Source organism: Anser cygnoides, chromosome W (assembly GCF_040182565.1).
Source record: "Anser cygnoides isolate HZ-2024a breed goose chromosome W, Taihu_goose_T2T_genome, whole genome shotgun sequence".
In the NCBI taxonomy this organism is placed as follows: domain Eukaryota; kingdom Metazoa; phylum Chordata; class Aves; order Anseriformes; family Anatidae; genus Anser; species Anser cygnoides.
The window spans coordinates 13,382,994-13,410,890 of record NC_089911.1 but is presented as its reverse complement, the minus strand read 5'-3'; positions in this window follow the sequence as shown (position 1 = coordinate 13,410,890).

The following is a 27,897-nucleotide window of genomic DNA, read 5'->3' as shown; positions in this document are numbered from 1 at the left end:
GCATCCCCAGTGGTGCCAGTGCACTCTCAGGACTCACCGGCGTGCATCCCCAGTGGTGCCAGTGCACTCTCTGGACTCACTGCACAGCATCCCCAGTGGTGCCAGTGCACTCTCTGGACTCACTGCACAGCATCCCCAGTGGTGCCAGTGCACTCTCTGGACTCACTGCACTGCATCCCCAGTGGTGCCTGTGCACTCTCTGGACTCACTGAAGTGCATCCCCAGTTTTGCAAGTGCACTCTCTGGACTCACTGCACTGCATCCCCAGTGGTGCCAGTGCACTCTCTGGACTCGCTGCACTGCATCCCCAGTCGTGCCAGTGCACTCTCTGGACTCGCTGCACTGCATCCCCAGTGGTGCCAGTGCACTCTCTGGACTCACTGCACTGCATCCCCAGTGGTGCCAGTGCACTCACTGGACTCACCGGGGTGCATCCCCAGTGGTGCCAGTGCACTCTCTGGACTCACTGCACTGCATCCCCAGTCGTGCCAGTGCACTCTCTGGACTCACTGCACTGCATCCCCAGTGGTGCCAGTGCACTCTCTGGAGTCACTACCGTGCATCCCCAGTTGTGCCAGTGCACTCTCTGGACTCACTGCACTGCATTCCCAGTGGTGCCAGTGCACTCTCTGGACTCACCCGGGTGCATCCCCAGTGGTGACAGTGCACTCTCTGGACTCACTGCACTGCATCCCCAGTGGTACCAGTGCACTCTCTGGACTCACTGCACTGCATCCCCAGTGGTGCCAGTGCACTCTCTGGAGTCACTGCACTGCATCCCCAGTGGTGCCAGTGCACTCTCTGGACTCACTGCACTGCATCCCCAGTGGTGCCAGTGCACTCTCTGGACTCACTGCACTGCATCCCCAGTGGTGCCAGTGCACTCTCTGGACTCACTGCACTGCATCCCCAGTGGTGCCAGTGCACTGTCTGGACTCGCTGCAGTGCATCCCCAGTGGTGCCAGTGCACTCTCTGGACTCGCTGCACTGCATCCCCAGTGGTGCCAGTGCACTCTCTGGAGTCACTGAAGTGGATCCCCCGTGGTGCCAGTGCACTCTCTGGACTCACTGCATTGCATCCCCAGTGGTGCCAGTGCACTCTCTGGACTCACTGCACTGAATCCCCAGTGGTGCCAGTGCACTCTCTGGATTCACTGCACTGCATCCCCAGTGGTGCCAGTGAACTCTCTGGACTCACTGCACTGCATCCCCAGTGGTGCCAGTGCACTCTCTGGACTAACTGCACTGCGTTACCGGTGGTGCCAGTGCACTCTCTGGACTCACTGAAGTGCATCCCCAGTTTTGCAAGTGCACTCTCTGGACTCACTGCACTGCATCCCCAGGGGTGCCAGTGCACTCCAAGGACTCACTGCACCGCATCCCCAGTGGTTCCAGTGCAGTGTCTGGACTCACTGCACTGCATCCCCAGTGGTGCCAGTGCACTCTCTGGACTCACTGCACTGCATCCCCAGTGGTGCCAGTGCACTCTCTGGACTCGCTGCACTGCATCCCCAGTCGTGCCAGTGCACTCTCTGGACTCGCTGCACTGCATCCCCAGTGGTGCCAGTGCACTCTCTGGACTCACTGCAGTGCATCCCCAGTGGTGCCAGTGCACTCACTGGACTCACCGGGGTGCATCCCCAGTGGTGCCAGTGCACTCTCTGGACTCACTGCACTGCATCCCCAGTCGTGCCAGTGCACTCTCTGGACTCACTGCACTGCATTCCCAGTGGTGCCAGTGCACTCTCTGGAGACGCTACCGTGCATCCCCAGTTGTGCCAGTGCACTCTCTGGACTCACTGCACTGCATCCCCAGTGGTGCCAGTGCACTCTCTGGACTCACCCGGGTGCATCCCCAGTGGTGCCAGTGCACTCTCTGGACTCACTGCACTGCATCCCCAGTGGTGCCAGTGCACTCTCTGGACTCACTCCACTGCATACCCAGTGGTGCCAGTGCTCTCTCTGGACTCACCGGGGTGCCTCCCCAGTTGTGCCAGTGCACTCTCTGGACTCACTGCACTGCATCCCCAGTGGTGCCAGTACACTCTCTGGACTCACTGCACTGAATCCCCAGTGGTGCCAGTGCACTCTCTGGATTCACTGCACTGCATCCCCAGTGGTGCCAGTGAACTCTCTGGACTCACTGCACTGCATCCCCAGTGGTGCCAGTGCACTCTCTGGACTCACTGCACTGCGTTACCGGTGGTGCCAGTACACTCTCTGGGCTCACTGCACAGCATCCCCAGTGGTGCCAGTGCACTCTCTGGGCTCACTGCACAGCATCCCCAGTGGTGCCAGTGCACTCTGGACTCACTGCACTGCATCCCCAGGGGTGCCAGTGCACTCTCAGGACTCACCGGCGTGCATCCCCAGTGGTGCCAGTGCACTCTCTGGACTCACTGCACAGCATCCCCAGTGGTGCCAGTGCACTCTCTGGACTCACTGCACAGCATCCCCAGTTGTGCCAGTGCACTCTCTGGACTCACTGCACTGCATCCCCAGTGGTGCCTGTGCACTCTCTGGACTCACTGAAGTGCATCCCCAGTTTTGCAAGTGCACTCTCTGGACTCACTGCACTGCATCCCCAGTGGTGCCAGTGCACTCTCTGGACTCGCTGCACTGCATCCCCAGTCGTGCCAGTGCACTCTCTGGACTCACTGCACTGCATCCCCAGTGGTGCCAGTGCACTCTCTGGACTCACTGCACTGCATCCCCAGTGGTGCCAGTGCACTCACTGGACTCACCGGGGTGCATCCCCAGTGGTGCCAGTGCACTCTCTGGACTCACTGCACTGCATCCCCAGTCGTGCCAGTGCACTCTCTGGACTCACTGCACTGCATCCCCAGTGGTGCCAGTGCACTCTCTGGAGTCACTACCGTGCATCCCCAGTTGTGCCAGTGCACTCTCCGGACTCACTGCACTGCATTCCCAGTGGTGCCAGTGCACTCTCTGGACTCACCCGGGTGCATCCCCAGTGGTGACAGTGCACTCTCTGGACTCACTGCACTGCATCCCCAGTGGTGCCAGTGCACTCTCTGGAGTCACTGCACTGCATCCCCAGTGGTGCCAGTGCACTCTCTGGACTCACTGCACTGCATCCCCCGTGGTGCCAGTGCACTCTGTGGACTCACTGCACTGCATCCCCAGTGGTGCCAGTGCACTCTCTGGACTCACTGCACTGCATCCCCAGTGGTGCCAGTGCACTCTCTGGAGTCACTACCGTGCATCCCCAGTTGTGCCAGTGCACTCTCTGGACTCACTGCACTGCATCCCCAGTGGTGCCAGTGCACTCTCTGGACTCACTGCACTGCATCCCCAGTGGTACCAGTGCACTCTCTGGACTCACTGCACTGCATCCCCAGTGGTGCCAGTGCACTCTCTGGACTCACTGCACTGCATCCCCAGTGGAGCCAGTGCACTCTCTGGACTCACTGCACTGCATCCCCAGTGGTGCCAGTGCACTCTCTGGACTAACTGCACTGCATCCCCAGTGGTGCCAGTGCACTCTCAGGACTCGCTGCACTGCATCCCCAGTGGAGCCAGTGCACTCTCTGGACTCACTGCAGTGCATCCCCAGTATTGCCATTGCACTCTCTGGAGTCACTGCACTGCATCCCCAGTGGTGCCAGTGCACTCTCTGGACTCGCTGCACTGCATCCCCAGTGGTGCCAGTGCACTCTCTGGACTCACTGCACTGCATTACCAGTGGTGCCAGTGCACTCTCTGGACTCGCTGCACTGCATCCCCAGTGGTGCCAGTGCACTCTCTGGACGCACTGGACTGCATCCACAGTGGTGCCAGTGCACTCTCTGGACTCACTGCACTGCATCCCCAGTGGTGCCAGTGCACTCTCTGGACTCACTGCACTGCATTACCAGTGGTGCCAGTGCACTCTCTGGGCTCACTGCAGTGCATCCCCAGTGGTGCCAGTGCACTCCATGGACTCACTGCACAGCATCCCCAGTGGTGCCAGTGCACTCTCTGGACTCACTGCACTGCATCACCAGTGGTGCCAGTGCACTCTCTGGACTCACTGCACTGCATCACCAGTGGTTCCAGTGCAGTGTCTGGACTCACTGCACTGCATCCCCAGTGGTGCCAGTGCACTCTCTGGACTCACTGCACTGCAACCCAGTGGTGCCAGTGCACTCTCTGGACTCACTGCACCGCATCCCCAGTGGTTCCAGTGCAGTGTCTGGACTCACTGCACTGCATCCCCAGTGGTGCCAGTGCACTCTCTGGACTCACTGCACTGCATCCCCAGTGGTGCCAGTGCACTCTCTGCACTCACTGAACTGCATCCCCAGTGGTGCCAGTGCACTCTCTGGACAATCTGCACTGCATCCCCAGTCGTGCCAGTGCACTCTCTGGACTCGCTGCACTGCATCTGCAGTGGTGCCAGTGCACTCTCTGGACTCACTGCAGTGCATCCCCAGTGGTGCCAGTGCACTCACTGGACTCACCGGGGTGCATCCCCAGTGGTGCCAGTGCACTCTCTGGACTCACTGCACTGCATCCCCAGTGGTGCCAGTGCACTCTCTGGACTCACTGCACTGCATCCCCAGTGGTACCAGTGCACTCTCTGGACTCACTGCACTGCATCCCCAGTGGTGCCCGTGCACTCTCAGGAGTCATTGCACTGCATCCCCAGTGGTGCCAGTGCACTCTCTGGACTCACTGCACTGCATCCCCAGTGGTGCCAGTGCACTCTCAGGACTCACTGCACTGCATCCCCAGTGGTGCCAGTGCACTCTCTGGACTCACTGCACTGCATCCCCAGTGGTGCCAGTGCACTGTCTGGACTCGCTGCAGTGCATCCCCAGTGGTGCCAGTGCACTCTCTGGACTCGCTGCACTGCATCCCCAGTGGTGCCAGTGCACTCTCTGGAGTCACTGAAGTGGATCCCCCGTGGTGCCAGTGCACTCTCTGGACTCACTGCATTGCATCCCCAGTGGTGCCAGTGCACTCTCTGGACTCACTGCACTGAATCCCCAGTGGTGCCAGTGCACTCTCTGCACTCACTGCACTGCATCACCAGTGGTGCCAGTGAACTCTCTGGACTCACTGCACTGCACCCCCAGTGGTGCCAGTGCACTCTCTGGACTAACTGCACTGCGTTACCGGTGGTGCCAGTGCACTCTCTGGACTCACTGAAGTGCATCCCCAGTTTTGCAAGTGCACTCTCTGGACTCACTGCACTGCATCCCCAGGGGTGCCAGTGCACTCCAAGGACTCACTGCACCGCATCCCCAGTGGTTCCAGTGCAGTGTCTGGACTCACTGCACTGCATCCCCAGTGGTGCCAGTGCACTCTCTGGACTCACTGCACTGAATCCCCAGTGGTGCCAGTGCACTCTCTGGACTCGCTGCACTGCATCCCCAGTCGTGCCAGTGCACTCTCTGGACTCGCTGCACTGCATCCCCAGTGGTGCCAGTGCACTCTCTGGACTCACTGCAGTGCATCCCCAGTGGTGCCAGTGCACTCACTGGACTCACCGGGGTGCATCCCCAGTGGTGCCAGTGCACTCTCTGGACTCACTGCACTGCATCCCCAGTCGTGCTAGTGCACTCTCTGGACTCACTGCACTGCATTCCCAGTGGTGCCAGTGCACTCTCTGGAGACACTACCGTGCATCCCCAGTTGTGCCAGTGCACTCTCTGGACTCACTGCACTGCATCCCCAGTGGTGCCAGTGCACTCTCTGGACTCACCCGGGTGCATCCCCAGTGGTGCCAGTGCACTCTCTGGACTCACTGCACTGCATCCCCAGTGGTGCCAGTGCACTCTCTGGACTCACTCCACTGCATACCCAGTGGTGCCAGTGCTCTCTCTGGACTCACCGGGGTGCCTCCCCAGTTGTGCCAGTGCACTCTCTGGACTCACTGCACTGCATCCCCAGTGGTGCCAGTGCACTCTCTGGACTCACTGCACTGAATCCCCAGTGGTGCCAGTGCACTCTCTGGATTCACTGCACTGCATCCCCAGTGGTGCCAGTGAACTCTCTGGACTCACTGCACTGCATCCCCAGTGGTGCCAGTGCACTCTCTGGACTCACTGCACTGCGTTACCGGTGGTGCCAGTACACTCTCTGGGCTCACTGCACAGCATCCCCAGTGGTGCCAGTGCACTCTCTGGGCTCACTGCACAGCATCCCCAGTGGTGCCAGTGCACTCTGGACTCACTGCACTGCATCCCCAGTGGTGCCAGTGCACTCTCAGGACTCACCGGCGTGCATCCCCAGTGGTGCCAGTGCACTCTCTGGACTCACTGCACAGCATCCCCAGTGGTGCCAGTGCACTCTCTGGACTCACTGCACAGCATCCCCAGTGGTGCCAGTGCACTCTCTGGACTCACTGCACTGCATCCCCAGTGGTGCCTGTGCACTCTCTGGACTCACTGAAGTGCATCCCCAGTTTTGCAAGTGCACTCTCTGGACTCACTGCACTGCATCCCCAGTGGTGCCAGTGCACTCTCTGGACTCGCTGCACTGCATCCCCAGTCGTGCCAGTGCACTCTCTGGACTCGCTGCACTGCATCCCCAGTGGTACCAGTGCACTCTCTGGACTCACTGCACTGCATCCCCAGTGGTGCCAGTGCACTCACTGGACTCACCGGGGTGCATCCCCAGTGGTGCCAGTGCACTCTCTGGACTCACTGCACTGCATCCCCAGTCGTGCCAGTGCACTCTCTGGACTCACTGCACTGCATCCCCAGTGGTGCCAGTGCACTCTCTGGAGTCACTACCGTGCATCCCCAGTTGTGCCAGTGCACTCTCTGGACTCACTGCACTGCATTCCCAGTGGTGCCAGTGCACTCTCTGGACTCACCCGGGTGCATCCCCAGTGGTGACAGTGCACTCTCTGGACTCACTGCACTGCATCCCCAGTGGTACCAGTGCACTCTCTGGACTCACTGCACTGCATCCCCAGTGGTGCCAGTGCACTCTCTGGAGTCACTGCACTGCATCCCCAGTGGTGCCAGTGCACTCTCTGGACTCACTGCACTGCATCCCCAGTGGTGCCAGTGCACTCTCTGGACTCACCGCACTGCATCCCCAGTGGTGCCAGTGCACTCTCTGGACTCACTGCACTGCATCCCCAGTGGTGCCAGTGCACTGTCTGGACTCGCTGCAGTGCATCCCCAGTGGTGCCAGTGCACTCTCTGGACTCGCTGCACTGCATCCCCAGTGGTGCCAGTGCACTCTCTGGAGTCACTGAAGTGGATCCCCCGTGGTGCCAGTGCACTCTCTGGACTCACTGCATTGCATCCCCAGTGGTGCCAGTGCACTCTCTGGACTCACTGCACTGAATCCCCAGTGGTGCCAGTGCACTCTCTGGATTCACTGCACTGCATCCCCAGTGGTGCCAGTGAACTCTCTGGACTCACTGCACTGCAACCCCAGTGGTGCCAGTGCACTCTCTGGACTAACTGCACTGCGTTACCGGTGGTGCCAGTGCACTCTCTGGACTCACTGAAGTGCATCCCCAGTTTTGCAAGTGCACTCTCTGGACTCACTGCACTGCATCCCCAGGGGTGCCAGTGCACTCCAAGGACTCACTGCACCGCATCCCCAGTGGTTCCAGTGCAGTGTCTGGACTCACTGCACTGCATCCCCAGTGGTGCCAGTGCACTCTCTGGACTCACTGCACTGCATCCCCAGTGGTGCCAGTGCACTCTCTGGACTCGCTGCACTGCATCCCCAGTCGTGCCAGTGCACTCTCTGGACTCGCTGCACTGCATCCCCAGTGGTGCCAGTGCACTCTCTGGACTCACTGCAGTGCATCCCCAGTGGTGCCAGTGCACTCACTGGACTCACCGGGGTGCATCCCCAGTGGTGCCAGTGCACTCTCTGGACTCACTGCACTGCATCCCCAGTCGTGCCAGTGCACTCTCTGGACTCACTGCACTGCATTCCCAGTGGTGCCAGTGCACTCTCTGGAGACACTACCGTGCATCCCCAGTTGTGCCAGTGCACTCTCTGGACTCACTGCACTGCATCCCCAGTGGTGCCAGTGCACTCTCTGGACTCACCCGGGTGCATCCCCAGTGGTGCCAGTGCACTCTCTGGACTCACTGCACTGCATCCCCAGTGGTGCCAGTGCACTCTCTGGACTCACTCCACTGCATACCCAGTGGTGCCAGTGCTCTCTCTGGACTCACCGGGGTGCCTCCCCAGTTGTGCCAGTGCACTCTCTGGACTCACTGCACTGCATCCCCAGTGGTGCCAGTACACTCTCTGGACTCACTGCACTGAATCCCCAGTGGTGCCAGTGCACTCTCTGGATTCACTGCACTGCATCCCCAGTGGTGCCAGTGAACTCTCTGGACTCACTGCACTGCATCCCCAGTGGTGCCAGTGCACTCTCTGGACTCACTGCACTGCGTTACCGGTGGTGCCAGTACACTCTCTGGGCTCACTGCACAGCATCCCCAGTGGTGCCAGTGCACTCTCTGGGCTCACTGCACAGCATCCCCAGTGGTGCCAGTGCACTCTGGACTCACTGCACTGCATCCCCAGGGGTGCCAGTGCACTCTCAGGACTCACCGGCGTGCATCCCCAGTGGTGCCAGTGCACTCTCTGGACTCACTGCACAGCATCCCCAGTGGTGCCAGTGCACTCTCTGGACTCACTGCACAGCATCCCCAGTTGTGCCAGTGCACTCTCTGGACTCACTGCACTGCATCCCCAGTGGTGCCTGTGCACTCTCTGGACTCACTGAAGTGCATCCCCAGTTTTGCAAGTGCACTCTCTGGACTCACTGCACTGCATCCCCAGTGGTGCCAGTGCACTCTCTGGACTCGCTGCACTGCATCCCCAGTCGTGCCAGTGCACTCTCTGGACTCACTGCACTGCATCCCCAGTGGTGCCAGTGCACTCTCTGGACTCACTGCACTGCATCCCCAGTGGTGCCAGTGCACTCACTGGACTCACCGGGGTGCATCCCCAGTGGTGCCAGTGCACTCTCTGGACTCACTGCACTGCATCCCCAGTCGTGCCAGTGCACTCTCTGGACTCACTGCACTGCATCCCCAGTGGTGCCAGTGCACTCTCTGGAGTCACTACCGTGCATCCCCAGTTGTGCCAGTGCACTCTCCGGACTCACTGCACTGCATTCCCAGTGGTGCCAGTGCACTCTCTGGACTCACCCGGGTGCATCCCCAGTGGTGACAGTGCACTCTCTGGACTCACTGCACTGCATCCCCAGTGGTACCAGTGCACTCTCTGGACTCACTGCACTGCATCACCACTGGTGCCAGTGCACTCTCTGGAGTCACTGCACTGCATCCCCAGTGGTGCCAGTGCACTCTCTGGACTCACTGCACTGCATCCCCAGTGGTGCCAGTGCACTCTCTGGACTCACTGCACTGCATCCCCAGTGGTGCCAGTGCACTCTCTGGACTAACTGCACTGCATCCCCAGTGGTGCCAGTGCACTCTCTGGAGTCACTACCGTGCATCCCCAGTTGTGCCAGTGCACTCTCTGGACTCACTGCACTGCATCCCCAGTGGTGCCAGTGCACTCTCTGGACTCACTGGGTGCATCCCCAGTGGTGCCAGTGCACTCTCTGGACTCACTGCACTGCATCCCCAGTGGTACCAGTGCACTCTATGGACTCACTGCACTGCATCCCCAGTGGTGCCAGTGCACTCTCTGGACTCACTGCACTGCATCCCCAGTGGAGCCAGTGCACTCTCTGGACTCACTGCACTGCATCCCCAGTGGTGCCAGTGCACTCTCTGGACTCACTGCACTGCATCCCCAGTGGTGCCAGTGCACTCTGAGGACTCACTGCACTGCATCCCCAGTGGTGCCAGTGCACTCTCTGGACTCACTGCAGTGCATCCCCAGTGTTGCCAGTGCACTCTCTGGAGTCACTGCACTGCATCCCCAGTGGTGCCAGTGCACTCTCTGGAGTCACTGCACTGCATCCCCAGTGGTGCCAGTGCACTCTCTGGACTCGCTGCACTGCATCCCCAGTGGTGCCAGTGCACTCTCTGGACTCACTGCACTGCATTACCAGTGGTGCCAGTGCACTCTCTGGACTCGCTGCACTGCATCCCCAGTGGTGCCAGTGCACTCTCTGGACTCACTGGACTGCATCCCAGTGGTGCCAGTGCACTCTCTGGACTCACTGCACTGCATCCCCAGTGGTGCCAGTGCACTCTCTGGACTCACTGCACTGCATTACCAGTGGTGCCAGTGCACTCTCTGGACTCACTGCAGTGCATCCCCAGTGGTGCCAGTGCACTCTCATGGACTCACTGCACAGCATCCCCAGTGGTGCCAGTGCACTCTCTGGACTCACTGCACTGCATCACCAGTGGTGCCAGTGCACTCTCTGGACACACTGCACTGCATCAACAGTGGTGCCAGTGCACTGTCTGGACTCACTGCACTGCATCCCCAGTGGTGCCAGTGCACTCTCTGGACTCACTGCACTGCATCCCAGTGGTGCCAGTGCACTCTCTGGACTCACTGCACCGCATCCCCAGTGGTGCCAGTGCACTCTCTGGACTCACTGCACTGCATCCCCAGTGGTGCCAGTGCACTCTCTGGACTCACTGCACTGCATCCCCAGTGGTGCCAGTGCACTCTCTGGACACACTGCACTGCATCCCCAGTGGTGCCAGTGCACTCTCTGGACTCGCTGCACTGCATCCCCAGTGGTGCCAGTGCACTCTCTGGACTCACTGCAGTGCATCCCCAGTGGTGCCAGTGCACTCTCTGGACTCACTGGGGTGCATCCCCAGTGGTGCCAGTGCACTCTCTGGACTCACTGCACTGCATCCCCAGTGGTGCCAGTGCACTCTCTGGACTCACTGCACTGCATCCCCAGTGGTACCAGTGCACTCTCTGGACTCACTGCACTGCATCCCAGTGGTGCCAGTGCACTCTCTGGACGCACTGCACTGCATCCCCAGTGGTGCCAGTGCACTCTCTGGACTCACTGCACTGCATCCCCAGTGGTGCCAGTGCACTCTCTGGACTCACTGCACTGCATCCCCAGTGGTGCCAGTGCACTCTCTGGACTCACTGCACCGCATCCCCAGTGGTGCCAGTGCACTCTCTGGACTCACTGCACTGCATCCCCAGTGGTGCCAGTGCACTCTCTGGACTCACTGCACTGCATCCCCAGTGGTGCCAGTGCACTCTCTGGACTCGCTGCACTGCATCCCCAGTGGTGCCAGTGCACTCTCTGGATTCACTGCACTGCATCCCCAGTGGTGCCAGTGCACTCTCTGGACTCACTGCACTGCATCCCCAGTGGTGCCAGTGCACTCTCTGGACTCACTGCACTGCATCCCCAGTGGTGCCAGTGCACTCTCTGGACTCACTGCACTGCATCCCCAGTGGTGCCAGTGCACTCTCTGGACTCACTGCACTGCATTCCCAGTGGTGCCAGTGCACTCTCTGGAGACACTGCACTGCATCCCCAGTGGTGCCAGTGCACTCTCTGGACTCACTGCACTGCATCCCCAGTGGTGCCAGTGCACTCTCTGGACTCACCCGGGTGCATCCCCAGTGGTGCCAGTGCACTCTCTGGACTCACTGCACTGCATCCCCAGTGGTGCCAGTGCACTCTCTGGACTCACTGCACTGCATCCCCAGTGGTGCCAGTGCTCTCTCTGGACTCACCGCACTGCCTCCCCAGTGGTGCCAGTGCACTCTCTGGACTCACTGCACTGCATCCCCAGTGGTGCCAGTGCACTCTCTGGACTCACTGCACTGCATCCCCAGTGGTGCCAGTGCACTCTCTGGACTCACTGCACTGCATCCCCAGTGGTGCCAGTGCACTCTCTGGACTCACTGCACTGCGTCCCGGTGGTGCCAGTGCACTCTCTGGACTCACTGCACTGCATCCCCAGTGGTGCCAGTGCACTCTCTGGGCTCACTGCACTGCATCCCCAGTGGTGCCAGTGCACTCTCTGACTCACTGCACTGCATCCCCAGTGGTGCCAGTGCACTCTCAGGACTCACTGGCGTGCATCCCCAGTGGTGCCAGTGCACTCTCTGGACTCACTGCACTGCATCCCCAGTGGTGCCAGTGCACTCTCTGGACTCACTGCACTGCATCCCCAGTGGTGCCAGTGCACTCTCTGGACTCACTGAAGTGCATCCCCAGTGGTGCCAGTGCACTCTCTGGACTCACTGCACTGCATCCCCAGTGGTGCCAGTGCACTCTCTGGACTCACTGCACTGCATCCCCAGTCGTGCCAGTGCACTCTCTGGACTCACTGCACTGCATCCCCAGTGGTGCCAGTGCACTCTCTGGACTCACTGCACTGCATCCCCAGTGGTGCCAGTGCACTCTCTGGACTCACCGGCACTGCATCCCCAGTGGTGCCAGTGCACTCTCTGGACTCACTGCACTGCATCCCCAGTGGTGCCAGTGCACTCTCTGGACTCACTGCACTGCATCCCCAGTGGTGCCAGTGCACTCTCTGGACTCACTACACTGCATCCCCAGTGGTGCCAGTGCACTCTCTGGACTCACTGCACTGCATTCCCAGTGGTGCCAGTGCACTCTCTGGACTCACTGGGTGCATCCCCAGTGGTGCCAGTGCACTCTCTGGAGTCACTGCACTGCATCCCCAGTGGTGCCAGTGCACTCTCTGGACTCACTGCACTGCATCCCCAGTGGTGCCAGTGCACTCTCTGGACTCACTGCACTGCATCCCCAGTGGTGCCAGTGCACTCTCTGGACTCACTGCACTGCATCCCCAGTGGTGCCAGTGCACTCTCTGGAGTCACTGCAGTGCATCCCCAGTGGTGCCAGTGCACTCTCTGGACTCACTGCACTGCATCCCCAGTGGTGCCAGTGCACTCTCTGGACTCACCCGGGTGCATCCCCAGTGGTGCCAGTGCACTCTCTGGACTCACTGCACTGCATCCCCAGTGGTGCCAGTGCACTCTCTGGATTCACTGCACTGCATCCCCAGTGGTGCCAGTGCACTCTCTGGACTCACTGCACTGCATCCCCAGTGGTGCCAGTGCACTCTCTGGACTCACTGCACTGCATCCCCAGTGGTGCCAGTGCACTCTCTGGACTCACTGCACTGCATCCCCAGTGGTGCCAGTGCACTCTCTGGACTCACTGCACTGCATCCCCAGTGGTGCCAGTGCACTCTCTGGACTCACTGCACTGCATCCCCAGTGGTGCCAGTGCACTCTCTGGACTCACTGCACGTGCATCCCCAGTGGTGCCAGTGCACTCTCTGGACTCACTGCACAGCATCCCCAGTGGTGCCAGTGCACTCTCTGGACTCACTGCACAGCATCCCCAGTGGTGCCAGTGCACTCTCTGGACTCACTGCACTGCATCCCCAGTGGTGCCAGTGCACTCTCTGGACTCACTGCACTGCATCCCCAGTGGTGCCAGTGCACTCTCTGGACTCACTGCACTGCATCCCCAGTGGTGCCAGTGCACTCTCTGGACTCACTGCACTGCATCCCCAGTCGTGCCAGTGCACTCTCTGGACTCACTGCACTGCATCCCCAGTGGTGCCAGTGCACTCTCTGGACTCACTGCACTGCATCCCCAGTGGTGCCAGTGCACTCTCTGGACTCACTGCACTGCATCCCCAGTGGTGCCAGTGCACTCTCTGGACTCACTGCACTGCATCCCCAGTGTGCCAGTGCACTCTCTGGACTCACTGCACTGCATCCCCAGTGGTGCCAGTGCACTCTCTGGACTCACTGCACTGCATCCCCAGTGGTGCCAGTGCACTCTCTGGACTCACTGCACTGCATCCCCAGTGGTGCCAGTGCACTCTCTGGACTCACTGCACTGCATCCCCAGTGGTGCCAGTGCACTCTCTGGACTCACTGCACTGCATCCCCAGTGGTGCCAGTGCACTCTCTGGACTCACTGCACTGCATCCCCAGTGGTGCCAGTGCACTCTCTGGACTCACTGCACTGCATCCCCAGTGGTGCCAGTGCACTCTCTGGACTCACTGCACTGCATCCCCAGTGGTGCCAGTGCACTCTCTGGACTCACTGCACTGCATCCCCAGTGGTGCCAGTGCACTCTCTGGACTCACTGCACTGCATCCCCAGTGGTGCCAGTGCACTCTCTGGACTCACTGCAGTGCATCCCCAGTGGTGCCAGTGCACTCTCTGGACTCACTGCACTGCATCCCCAGTGGTGCCAGTGCACTCTCTGGACTCACTGGGTGCATCCCCAGTGGTGCCAGTGCACTCTCTGGACTCACTGCACTGCATCCCCAGTGGTGCCAGTGCACTCTCTGGACTCACTGCACTGCATCCCCAGTGGTGCCAGTGCACTCTCTGGACTCACTGCACTGCATCCCCAGTGGTGCCAGTGCACTCTCTGGACTCACTGCACTGCATCCCCAGTGGTGCCAGTGCACTCTCTGGACTCACTGCACTGCATCCCCAGTGGTGCCAGTGCACTCTCTGGACTCACTGCACTGCATCCCCAGTGGTGCCAGTGCACTCTCTGGACTCACTGCACTGCATCCCCAGTGGTGCCAGTGCACTCTCTGGACTCACTGCACTGCATCCCCAGTGGTGCCAGTGCACTCTCTGGACTCACTGCACTGCATCCCCAGTGGTGCCAGTGCACTCTCTGGACTCACTGCACTGCATCCCCAGTGGTGCCAGTGCACTCTCTGGACTCACTGCACTGCATCCCCAGTGGTGCCAGTGCACTCTCTGGACTCACTGCACTGCATCCCCAGTGGTGCCAGTGCACTCTCTGGACTCACTGCACTGCATCCCCAGTGGTGCCAGTGCACTCTCTGGACTCACTGCACTGCATCCCCAGTGGTGCCAGTGCACTCTCTGGACTCACTGCACTGCATCCCCAGTGGTGCCAGTGCACTCTCATGGACTCACTGCACTGCATCCCCAGTGGTGCCAGTGCACTCTCTGGACTCACTGCACTGCATCACCAGTGGTGCCAGTGCACTCTCTGGACTCACTGCACTGCATCCCCAGTGGTGCCAGTGCACTCTCTGGACTCACTGCACTGCATCCCCAGTGGTGCCAGTGCACTCTCTGGACTCACTGCACTGCATCCCAGTGGTGCCAGTGCACTCTCTGGACTCACTGCACCGCATCCCCAGTGGTGCCAGTGCACTCTCTGGACTCACTGCACTGCATCCCCAGTGGTGCCAGTGCACTCTCTGGACTCACTGCACTGCATCCCCAGTGGTGCCAGTGCACTCTCTGGACTCACTGCACTGCATCCCCAGTGGTGCCAGTGCACTCTCTGGACTCACTGCACTGCATCCCCAGTGGTGCCAGTGCACTCTCTGGACTCACTGCAGTGCATCCCCAGTGGTGCCAGTGCACTCTCTGGACTCACTGCACTGCATCCCCAGTGGTGCCAGTGCACTCTCTGGACTCACTGCACTGCATCCCCAGTGGTGCCAGTGCACTCTCTGGACTCACTGCACTGCATCCCCAGTGGTGCCAGTGCACTCTCTGGACTCACTGCACTGCATCCCCAGTGGTGCCAGTGCACTCTCTGGACTCACTGCACTGCATCCCCAGTGGTGCCAGTGCACTCTCTGGACTCACTGCACTGCATCCCCAGTGGTGCCAGTGCACTCTCTGGACTCACTGCACTGCATCCCCAGTGGTGCCAGTGCACTCTCTGGACTCACTGCACTGCATCCCCAGTGGTGCCAGTGCACTCTCTGGACTCACTGCACTGCATCCCCAGTGGTGCCAGTGCACTCTCTGGACTCACTGCACTGCATCCCCAGTGGTGCCAGTGCACTCTCTGGACTCACTGCACTGCATCCCCAGTGGTGCCAGTGCACTCTCTGGACTCACTGCACTGCATCCCCAGTGGTGCCAGTGCACTCTCTGGGCTCACTGCACTGCATCCCCAGTGGTGCCAGTGCACTCTCTGGACTCACTGCACTGCATCCCCAGTGGTGCCAGTGCACTCTCTGGACTCACTGCACTGCATCCCCAGTGGTGCCAGTGCACTCTCTGGACTCACTGCACTGCATCCCCAGTGGTGCCAGTGCACTCTCTGGACTCACTGCACTGCATCCCCAGTGGTGCCAGTGCACTCTCTGGACTCACTGCACTGCATCCCCAGTGGTGCCAGTGCACTCTCTGGACTCACTGCACTGCATCCCCAGTGGTGCCAGTGCACTCTCTGGACTCACTGCACTGCATCCCCAGTGGTGCCAGTGCACTCTCTGGACTCACTGCACTGCATCCCCAGTGGTGCCAGTGCACTCTCTGGACTCACTGCACTGCATCCCCAGTGGTGCCAGTGCACTCTCTGGACTCACTGCACTGCATCCCCAGTGGTGCCAGTGCACTCTCTGGACTCACTGCACTGCATCCCCAGTGGTGCCAGTGCACTCTCTGGACTCACTGCACTGCATCCCCAGTGGTGCCAGTGCACTCTCTGGACTCACTGCACTGCATCCCCAGTGGTGCCAGTGCACTCTCTGGACTCACTGCACTGCATCCCCAGTGGTGCCAGTGCACTCTCTGGACTCACTGCACTGCATCCCAGTGGTGCCAGTGCACTCTCTGGAGACACTACCGGGTGCATCCCCAGTGGTGCCAGTGCACTCTCTGGACTCACTGCACTGCATCCCCAGTGGTGCCAGTGCACTCTCTGGACTCACTGCAGTGCATCCCCAGTGGTGCCAGTGCACTCTCTGGACTCACTGCACTGCATCCCCAGTGGTGCCAGTGCACTCTCTGGACTCACTCCACTGCATACCCAGTGGTGCCAGTGCTCTCTCTGGACTCACCGGGGTGCCTCCCCAGTTGTGCCAGTGCACTCTCTGGACTCACTGCACTGCATCCCCAGTGGTGCCAGTGCACTCTCTGGACTCACTGCACTGCATCCCCAGTGGTGCCAGTGCACTCTCTGGATTCACTGCACTGCATCCCCAGTGGTGCCAGTGAACTCTCTGGACTCACTGCACTGCATCCCCAGTGGTGCCAGTGCACTCTCTGGACTCACTGCACTGCATCCCCAGTGGTGCCAGTGCACTCTCTGGACTTACTGCACTGTATCCCCAGTGGTGCCAGTGCACTCTCTGGACTCACTGCACTGCATCCCCAGTGGTGCCAGTGAACTCTCTGGAGTCACTGCACTGCATCCCCAGTGGTGCCAGTGCACTCTCTGGACTCACTGCACTGCATCCCCAGTGGTGCCAGTGCACTCTCTGGACTCACTGCACTGCATCCCCAGTGGTGCCAGTGCACTCTCTGGACTCACTGCACTGCATCCCCAGTGGTGCCAGTGCACTCTCTGGACTCACTGCACTGCATCACCACTGGTGCCAGTGCACTCTCTGGACTCACTGCACCGCATCCCCAGTTGGTGCCAGTGCACTCTCTGGACTCACTGCACTGCATCCCAGTGGTGACAGTGGACTCTCTGGACTCACTACACTGCAACCCAGTGGTGCCAGTGCACTCTCTGGACTCACTGCACTGCATCCCAGTGGTGCCAGTGCACTCTCTGGACTCACTGCACCGCATCCCCAGTGGTTCCAGTGCAGTGTCTGGACTCACTGCACTGCATCCCCAGTGGTGCCAGTGCACTCTCTGGACTCACTGCACTGCATTCCCAGTGGTGCCAGTGCACTCTCTGGACTCACTGCACTGCATCCCCAGTGGTGCCAGTGCACTCTCTGGACTCGCTGCACTGCATCCCCAGTCGTGCCAGTGCACTCTCTGGACTCACTGCACTGCATCCCCAGTGGTGCCAGTGCACTCTCTGGACTCACTGCAGTGCATCCCCAGTGGTGCCAGTGCACTCACTGGACTCACCGGGGTGCATCCCCAGTGGTGCCAGTGCACTCTCTGGACTCACTGCACTGCATCCCCAGTGGTGCCAGTGCACTCTCTGGACTCACTGCACTGCATCCCCAGTGGTGCCAGTGCACTGTCTGGAGACACTACCGTGCATCCCCAGTTGTGCCAGTGCACTCTCTGGACTCACTGCACTGCATTCCCAGTGGTGCCAGTGCACTCTCTGGACTCACCCGGGTGCATCCCCAGTGGTGCCAGTGCACTCTCTGGACTCACTGCACTGCATCCCCAGTGGTGCCAGTGCACTCTCTGGACTCACTCCACTGCATACCCAGTGGTGCCAGTGCTCTCTCTGGACTCACCGGGGTGCCTCCCCAGTTGTGCCAGTGCACTCTCTGGACTCACTGCACTGCATCCCCAGTGGTGCCAGTGCACTCTCTGGACTCACTGCACTGCATCCCCAGTGGTGCCAGTGCACTCTCTGGATTCACTGCACTGCATCCCCAGTGGTGCCAGTGAACTCTCTGGACTCACTGCACTGCATCCCCAGTGGTGCCAGTGCACTCTCTGGACTCACTGCACTGCATCCCCAGTGGTGCCAGTGCACTCTCTGGACTTACTGCACTGTATCCCCAGTGGTGCCAGTGCACTCTCTGGACTCACTGCACTGCATCCCCAGTGGTGCCAGTGAACTCTCTGGAGTCACTGCACTGCATTCCCAGTGGTGCCAGTGCACTCTCTGGACTCACTGCACTGCATCCCCATTGGTGCCAGTGCACTCTCTGGACTCACTGCACTGCATCCCCAGTGGTGCCAGTGCACTCTCTGGATTCACTGCACTGCATCCCCAGTGGTGCAAGTGCACTCTCTGGACTCACTGCACTGCATCCCCAGTGGTGCCAGTACACTCTCTGGACTCACTGCACCGCATCCCCAGTGGTGCCAGTGAACTCTCTGGACTCACTGCACCGCATCCCCAGTGGTGCCAGTGCACTCTCTGGACTCACTGCACCGCACCCCCAGTGGTGCCAGTGCACTCTCTGGACTCGCTGCACTGCATCCCCAGTGGTGCCAGTGCACTCTCTGGATTCACTGCACTGCATCCCCAGTGGTGCCAGTGCACTCTCTGGACTCACTGCACTGCATCACCACTGGTGCCAGTGCACTCTCTGGATTCAGTGCACTGCATCCCCAGTGGTTCCAGTGCTCTCTCTGGACTCAACGTGGTGCATCCCTAGTTGTGCCAGTGCACTCTCTGGACTCACTGCAGTGCATCCCCAGTGGTGCCAGTGCACTCTCTGGACTCACTGCACTGCATCCCCAGTGGTGCCAGTGCACTCTCTGGACTCACTGCACTGCATCCCCAGTGGTGCCAGTGCACTCACTGGACTCACCGGGGTGCATCCCCAGTGGTGCCAGTGCACTCTCTGGACTCACTGCACTGCATCCCCAGTCGTGCCAGTGCACTCTCTGGACTCACTGCACTGCATCCCCAGTGGTGCCAGTGCACTCTCTGGACTCACTGCACTGCATCCCCAGTGGTACCAGTGCACTCTCTGGACTCACTGCACTGCATCCCCAGTGGTGCCCGTGCACTCTCTGGAGTCACTGCACTGCATCCCCAGTGGTGCCAGTGCACTCTCTGGACTCACTGCACTGCATCCCCAGTGGTGCCAGTGCACTCTCTGGACTCACTGCACTGCATCCCCAGTGGTGCCAGTGCACTCTCAGGACTCACTGGGGTGCATCCCCAGTGGTGCCAGTGCACTCTCTGGACTCACTGCACTGCATCCCCAGTGGTGCCAGTGCACTCTCTGGACTCACTGAACTGCATCCCCAGTGGTGCCAGTGCACTCTCTGGACTCACTGCACTGCATCCCCAGTGGTGCCAGTGCACTCTCTGGACTCACTGCAGTGCATCCCCAGTGGTGCCAGTGCACTCTCTGGACTCACTGCACTGCATCCCCAGTGGTGCCAGTGCACTCTCTGGACTCACTGCACTGCATCCCCAGTGGTGCCAGTGCACTCTCTGGACTCACTGCACTGCATCCCCAGTGGTGCCAGTGCACTCTCTGGACTCACTGCACTGCATCCCCAGTGGTGCCAGTGCACTCTCTGGACTCACTGCAGTGCATCCCCAGTGGTGCCAGTGCACTCTCTGGACTCACTGCACTGCATCCCCAGTGGTGCCAGTGCACTCTCTGGACTCACTGCACTGCCTCCCCAGTGGTGCCAGTGCACTCTCTGGACTCACTGCACTGCATCCCCAGTGGTGCCAGTGCACTCTCTGGACTCACTGCACTGCATCCCCAGTGGTGCCAGTGCACTCTCTGGACTCACTGCACTGCATCCCCAGTGGTGCCAGTGCACTCTCTGGACTCACTGCACTGCATCCCCAGTGGTGCCAGTGCACTCTCTGGACTCACTGCACTGCATCCCCAGTGGTGCCAGTGCACTCTCTGGACTCACTGCACTGCATCCCCAGTGGTGCCAGTGCACTCTCTGGACTCACTGCACTGCATCCCCAGTGGTGCCAGTGCACTCTCTGGACTCACTGCACTGCATCCCCAGTGGTGCCAGTGCACTCTCTGGACTCACTGCACTGCATCCCCAGTGGTGCCAGTGCACTCTCTGGACTCACTGCACTGCATCCCCAGTGGTGCCAGTGCACTCTCTGGACTCACTGCACTGCATCCCCAGTGGTGCCAGTGCACTCTCTGGACTCACTGCAGTGCATCCCCAGTGGTGCCAGTGCACTCTCTGGACTCACTGCACTGCATCCCCAGTGGTGCCAGTGCACTCTCTGGACTCACTGCACAGCATCCCCAGTGGTGCCAGTGCACTCTCTGGACTCACTGCACTGCATCCCCAGTGGTGCCAGTGCACTCTCTGGACTCACTGCACTGCATCCCCAGTGGTGCCAGTGCACTCTCTGGACTCACTGCAGTGCATCCCCAGTGGTGCCAGTGCACTCTCTGGACTCACTGCACTGCATCCCCAGTGGTGCCAGTGCACTCTCTGGACTCACTGCACTGCATCCCCAGTGGTGCCAGTGCACTCTCTGGACTCACTGCACTGCATCACCAGTGGTGCCAGTGCACTCTCTGGACTCACTGCACTGCATCCCCAGTGGTGCCAGTGCACTCTCTGGACTCACTACACTGCAACCCAGTGGTGCCAGTGCACTCTCTGGACTCACTGCACCGCATCCCCAGTGGTTCCAGTGCAGTGTCTGGACTCACTGCACTGCATCCCCAGTGGTGCCAGTGCACTCTCTGGACTCACTGCACTGCATTCCCAGTGGTGCCAGTGCACTCTCTGGACTCACTGCACTGCATCCCCAGTGGTGCCAGTGCACTCTCTGGACTCGCTGCACTGCATCCCCAGTCGTGCCAGTGCACTCTCTGGACTCACTGCACTGCATCCCCAGTGGTGCCAGTGCACTCTCTGGACTCACTGCACTGCATCCCCAGTGGTGCCAGTGCACTCACTGGACTCACTGGGGTGCATCCCCAGTGGTGCCAGTGCACTCTCTGGACTCACTGCACTGCATCCCCAGTGGTGCCAGTGCACTCTCTGGACTCACTGCACTGCATCCCCAGTGGTGCCAGTGCACTCTCTGGAGACACTACCGTGCATCCCCAGTGGTGCCAGTGCACTCTCTGGACTCACTGCACTGCATTCCCAGTGGTGCCAGTGCACTCTCTGGACTCACCCGGGTGCATCCCCAGTGGTGCCAGTGCACTCTCTGGACTCACTGCACTGCATCCCCAGTGGTGCCAGTGCACTCTCTGGACTCACTCCACTGCATACCCAGTGGTGCCAGTGCTCTCTCTGGACTCACCGGGGTGCCTCCCCAGTTGTGCCAGTGCACTCTCTGGACTCACTGCACTGCATCCCCAGTGGTGCCAGTGCACTCTCTGGACTCACTGCACTGCATCCCCAGTGGTGCCAGTGCACTCTCTGGACTCACTGCACTGCATCCCCAGTGGTGCCAGTGCACTCTCTGGACTCACTGCACTGCATCCCCAGTGGTGCCAGTGCACTCTCTGGACTCACTGCACTGCATCCCCAGTGGTGCCAGTGCACTCTCTGGACTCACTGCACTGCATCCCCAGTGGTGCCAGTGCACTCTCTGGACTCACTGCACTGCATCCCCAGTGGTGCCAGTGCACTCTCTGGACTCACTGCACTGCATCCCCAGTGGTGCCAGTGCACTCTCAGGACTCACTGCACTGCATCCCCAGTGGTGCCAGTGCACTCTCTGGACTCACTGCACTGCATCCCCAGTGGTGCCAGTGCACTCTCTGGACTCACTGCACTGCATCCCCAGTGGTGCCAGTGCACTCTCTGTAGTCACTGCACTGCATCCCCAGTGGTGCCAGTGCACTCTCTGGACTCACTGAAGTGGATCCCCCGTGGTGCCAGTGCACTCTCTGGACTCACTGCACTGCATCCCCAGTGGTGCCAGTGCACTCTCTGGACGCACTGGACTGCATCCCAGTGGTGCCAGTGCACTCTCTGGACTCACTGCACTGCATCCCCAGTGGTGCCAGTGCACTCTCTGGACTCACTGCACTGCATCCCCAGTGGTGCCAGTGCACTCTCTGGGCTCACTGCAGTGCATCCCCAGTGGTGCCAGTGCACTCTCTGGACTCACTCCACTGCATACCCAGTGGTGCCAGTGCTCTCTCTGGACTCACCGGGGTGCCTCCCCAGTTGTGCCAGTGCACTCTCTGGACTCACTGCACTGCATCCCCAGTGGTGCCAGTGCACTCTCTGGACTCACTGCACTGCATCCCCAGTGGTGCCAGTGCACTCTCTGGATTCACTGCACTGCATCCCCAGTGGTGCCAGTGAACTCTCTGGACTCACTGCACTGCATCCCCAGTGGTGCCAGTGCACTCTCTGGACTCACTGCACTGCATCCCCAGTGGTGCCAGTGCACTCTCTGGACTTACTGCACTGTATCCCCAGTGGTGCCAGTGCACTCTCTGGACTCACTGCACTGCATCCCCAGTGGTGCCAGTGAACTCTCTGGAGTCACTGCACTGCATCCCCAGTGGTGCCAGTGCACTCTCTGGACTCACTGCACTGCATCCCCATTGGTGCCAGTGCACTCTCTGGACTCACTGCACTGCATCCCCAGTGGTGCCAGTGCACTCTCTGGATTCACTGCACTGCATCCCCAGTGGTGCAAGTGCACTCTCTGGACTCACTGCACTGCATCCCCAGTGGTGCCAGTGCACTCTCTGGACTCACTGCACCGCATCCCCAGTGGTGCCAGTGAACTCTCTGGACTCACTGCACCGCATCCCCAGTGGTGCCAGTGCACTCTCTGGACTCACTGCAGTGCATCCCCAGTGGTGCCAGTGCACTCTCTGGACTCACTGCACTGCATCCCCAGTGGTGCCAGTGCACTCTCTGGACTCACTGCACAGCATCCCCAGTGGTGCCAGTGCACTCTCTGGACTCACTGCACTGCATCCCCAGTGGTGCCAGTGCACTCTCTGGACTCACTGCAGTGCATCCCCAGTTTTGCCAGTGCACTCTCTGGACTCACTGCAGTGCATCCCCAGTGGTGCCAGTGCACTCTCTGGACTCACTGCACTATATCCCCAGTGGTGCCAGTGCACTCTCTGGACTCACTGCACTGCATCCCCAGTGGTGCCAGTGCACTCTCTGGACTCACTGCACTGCATCACCAGTGGTGCCAGTGCACTCTCTGGACTCACTGCACCGCATCCCCAGTGGTGCCAGTGCACTCTCTGGACTCACTACACTGCAACCCAGTGGTGCCAGTGCACTCTCTGGACTCACTGCACCGCATCCCCAGTGGTTCCAGTGCAGTGTCTGGACTCACTGCACTGCATCCCCAGTGGTGCCAGTGCACTCTCTGGACTCACTGCACTGCATTCCCAGTGGTGCCAGTGCACTCTCTGGACTCACTGCACTGCATCCCCAGTGGTGCCAGTGCACTCTCTGGACTCGCTGCACTGCATCCCCAGTCGTGCCAGTGCACTCTCTGGACTCACTGCACTGCATCCCCAGTGGTGCCAGTGCACTCTCTGGACTCACTGCACTGCATCCCCAGTGGTGCCAGTGCACTCACTGGACTCACTGGGGTGCATCCCCAGTGGTGCCAGTGCACTCTCTGGACTCACTGCACTGCATCCCCAGTGGTGCCAGTGCACTCTCTGGACTCACTGCACTGCATCCCCAGTGGTGCCAGTGCACTCTCTGGAGACACTGCACTGCATCCCCCGTGGTGCCAGTGCACTCTCTGGACTCACTGCACTGCATCCCCAGTGGTGCCAGTGCACTCTCTGGACTCACTGGGTGCATCCCCAGTGGTGCCAGTGCACTCTCTGGACTCACTGCACTGCATCCCCAGTGGTGCCAGTGCACTCTCTGGACTCACTCCACTGCATACCCAGTGGTGCCAGTGCTCTCTCTGGACTCACCGGGGTGCCTCCCCAGTTGTGCCAGTGCACTCTCTGGACTCACTGCACTGCATCCCCAGTGGTGCCAGTGCACTCTCTGGACTCACTGCACTGCATCCCCAGTGGTGCCAGTGCACTCTCTGGACTCACTGCACTGAATCCCCAGTGGTGCCAGTGCACTCTCTGGACTCACTGCACTGCATCCCCAGTGGTGCCAGTGCACTCTCTGGACTCACTGCACTGCATCCCCAGTGGTGCCAGTGCACTCTCTGGACTCACTGCACTGCATCCCCAGTGGTGCCAGTGCACTCTCTGGACTCACTGCACTGCATCCCCAGTGGTGCCAGTGCACTCTCTGGACTCACTGAACTGCATCCCCAGTGGTGCCAGTGCACTCTCTGGAGTCACTGCGCTGCATCCCCAGTGGTGCCAGTGCACTCTCTGGACTCACTGCAGTGGATCCCCAGTGGTGCCAGTGCACTCTCTGGACTCACTGCACTGCATCCCCAGTGGTGCCAGTGCACTCTCTGGACTCACTGGACTGCATCCCCAGTGGTGCCAGTGCACTCTCTGGACTCACTGCACTGCATCCCCAGTGGTGCCAGTGCACTCTCTGGACTCACTGCACTGCATCCCCAGTGGTGCCAGTGCACTCTCTGGGCTCACTGCAGTGCATCCCCAGTGGTGCCAGTGCACTCTCTGGACTCACTGCACTGCACCCCAGTGGTGCCAGTGCACTCTCTGGACTCACTGCACTGCATCCCCAGTGGTGCCAGTGCACTCTCTGGACTCACTGCACTGCATCCCCAGTGGTGCCAGTGCACTCTCTGGACTCACTGCACTGCATCCCCAGTGGTGCCAGTGCACTCTCTGGACTCACTGCACTGCATCCCCAGTGGTGCCAGTGCACTCTCTGGACTCACTGCACTGCATCCCCAGTGGTGCCAGTGCACTCTCTGGACTCACTGCACTGCATCCCCAGTGGTGCCAGTGCACTCTCTGGACTCACTGCACTGCATCCCCAGTGGTGCCAGTGCACTCTCTGGACTCACTGCACTGCATCCCCAGTGGTGCCAGTGCACTCTCTGGATTCACTGCACTGCATCCCCAGTGGTGCCAGTGCACTCTCTGGACTCACTGCACTGCATCCCCAGTGGTGCCAGTGCACTCTCTGGACTCACTGCACTGCATCCCCAGTGGTGCCAGTGCACTCTCTGGACTCACTGCACTGCATCCCCAGTGGTGCCAGTGCACTCTCTGGACTCACTGCACTGCATCCCCAGTGGTGCCAGTGCACTCTCTGGACTCACTGCACTGCATCCCCAGTGGTGCCAGTGCACTCTCTGGACTCACTGCACTGCATCCCCAGTGGTGCCAGTGCACTCTCTGGACTCACTGCACTGCATCCCCAGTGGTGCCAGTGCACTCTCTGGACTCACTGCACTGCATCCCCAGTGGTGCCAGTGCACTCTCTGGACTCACTGCACTGCATCCCCAGTGGTGCCAGTGCACTCTCTGGACTCACTGCACTGCATCCCCAGTGGTGCCAGTGCACTCTCTGGACTCACTGCACTGCATCCCCAGTGGTGCCAGTGCACTCTCTGGACTCACTGCACTGCATCCCCAGTGGTGCCAGTGCACTCTCTGGACTCACTGCACTGCATCCCCAGTGGTGCCAGTGCACTCTCTGGACTCACTGCACTGCATCCCCAGTGGTGCCAGTGCACTCTCTGGACTCACTGCACTGCATCCCCAGTGGTGCCAGTGCACTCTCTGGACTCACTGCACTGCATCCCCAGTGGTGCCAGTGCACTCTCTGGACTCACTGCACTGCATCCCCAGTGGTGCCAGTGCACTCTCTGGACTCACTGCACTGCATCCCCAGTGGTGCCAGTGCACTCTCTGGACTCACTGCACTGCATCCCCAGTGGTGCCAGTGCACTCTCTGGACTCACCGGGGTGCATCCCCAGTGGTGCCAGTGCACTCTCTGGACTCACTGCACTGCATCCCCAGTGGTGCCAGTGCACTCTCTGGACTCACTGCACTGCATCCCCAGTGGTGCCAGTGCACTCTCTGGACTCACTGCACTGCATCCCCAGTGGTGCCAGTGCACTCTCTGGACTCACTGCACTGCATCCCCAGTGGTGCCAGTGCACTCTCTGGACTCACTGCACTGCATCCCCAGTGGTGCCAGTGCACTCTCTGGACTCACTGCACTGCATCCCCAGTGGTGCCAGTGCACTCTCTGGACTCACTGCACTGCATCCCCAGTGGTGCCAGTGCACTCTCTGGTCTCACTGCACTGCATCCCCAGTGGTGCCAGTGCACTCTCTGGACTCACTGCACTGCATCCCCAGTGGTGCCAGTGCACTCTCTGGACTCACTGCACTGCATCCCCAGTGGTGCCAGTGCACTCTCTGGACTCACTGCACTGCATCCCCAGTGGTGCCAGTGCACTCTCTGGACTCACTGCAGTGCATCCCCAGTGGTGCCAGTGCACTCTCTGGACTCACTGCACTGCATCCCCAGTGGTGCCAGTGCACTCTCTGGACTCACTGCACTGCATCCCCAGTGGTGCCAGTGCACTCTCTGGACTCACTGCACTGCATCCCCAGTGGTGCCAGTGCACTCTCTGGACTCACTGCACTGCATCCCCAGTGGTGCCAGTGCACTCTCTGGACTCACTGCACTGCATCTCCAGTGGTGCCAGTGCACTCTCTGGACTCACTGCACTGCATCCCCAGTGGTGCCAGTGCACTCTCTGGACTCACTGCACTGCATCCCCAGTGGTGCCAGTGCACTCTCTGGACTCACTGCACTGCATCCCCAGTGGTGCCAGTGCACTCTCTGGACTCACTGCACTGCATCCCCAGTGGTGCCAGTGCACTCTCTGGACTCACTGCACTGCATTACCAGTGGTGCCAGTGCACTCTCTGGACTCACTGCACTGCATCCCCAGTGGTGCCAGTGCACTCTCTGGACTCACTGCACTGCATCCCCAGTGGTGCCAGTGCACTCTCTGGACTCACTGCACTGCATCCCCAGTGGTGCCAGTGCACTCTCTGGACTCACTGCACTGCATCCCCAGTGGTGCCAGTGCACTCTCTGGACTCACTGCACTGCATCCCCAGTGGTGCCAGTGCACTCTCTGGACTCACTGCACTGCATCCCCAGTGGTGCCAGTGCACTCTCTGGACTCACTGCACTGCATCCCCAGTGGTGCCAGTGCACTCTCTGGACTCACTGCACTGATCCCCAGTGGTGCCAGTGCACTCTCTGGACTCACTGCACTGCATCCCCAGTGGTGCCAGTGCACTCTCTGGACTCACTGCACTGCATCCCCAGTGGTGCCAGTGCACTCTCTGGACTCACTGCACTGCATCCCCAGTGGTGCCAGTGCACTCTCTGGACTCACTGCACTGCATACCCAGTGGTGCCAGTGCACTCTCTGGACTCACTGAACTGCATCCCCAGTGGTGCCAGTGCACTCTCTGGACTCACTGCACTGCATCCCCAGTGGTGCCAGTGCACTCTCTGGACTCACTGCAGTGCATCCCCAGTGGTGCCAGTGCACTCTCTGGACTCACTGCACTGCATCCCCAGTGGTGCCAGTGCACTCTCTGGACTCACTGCACTGCATCCCCAGTGGTGCCAGTGCACTCTCTGGACTCACTGCACTGCATCCCCAG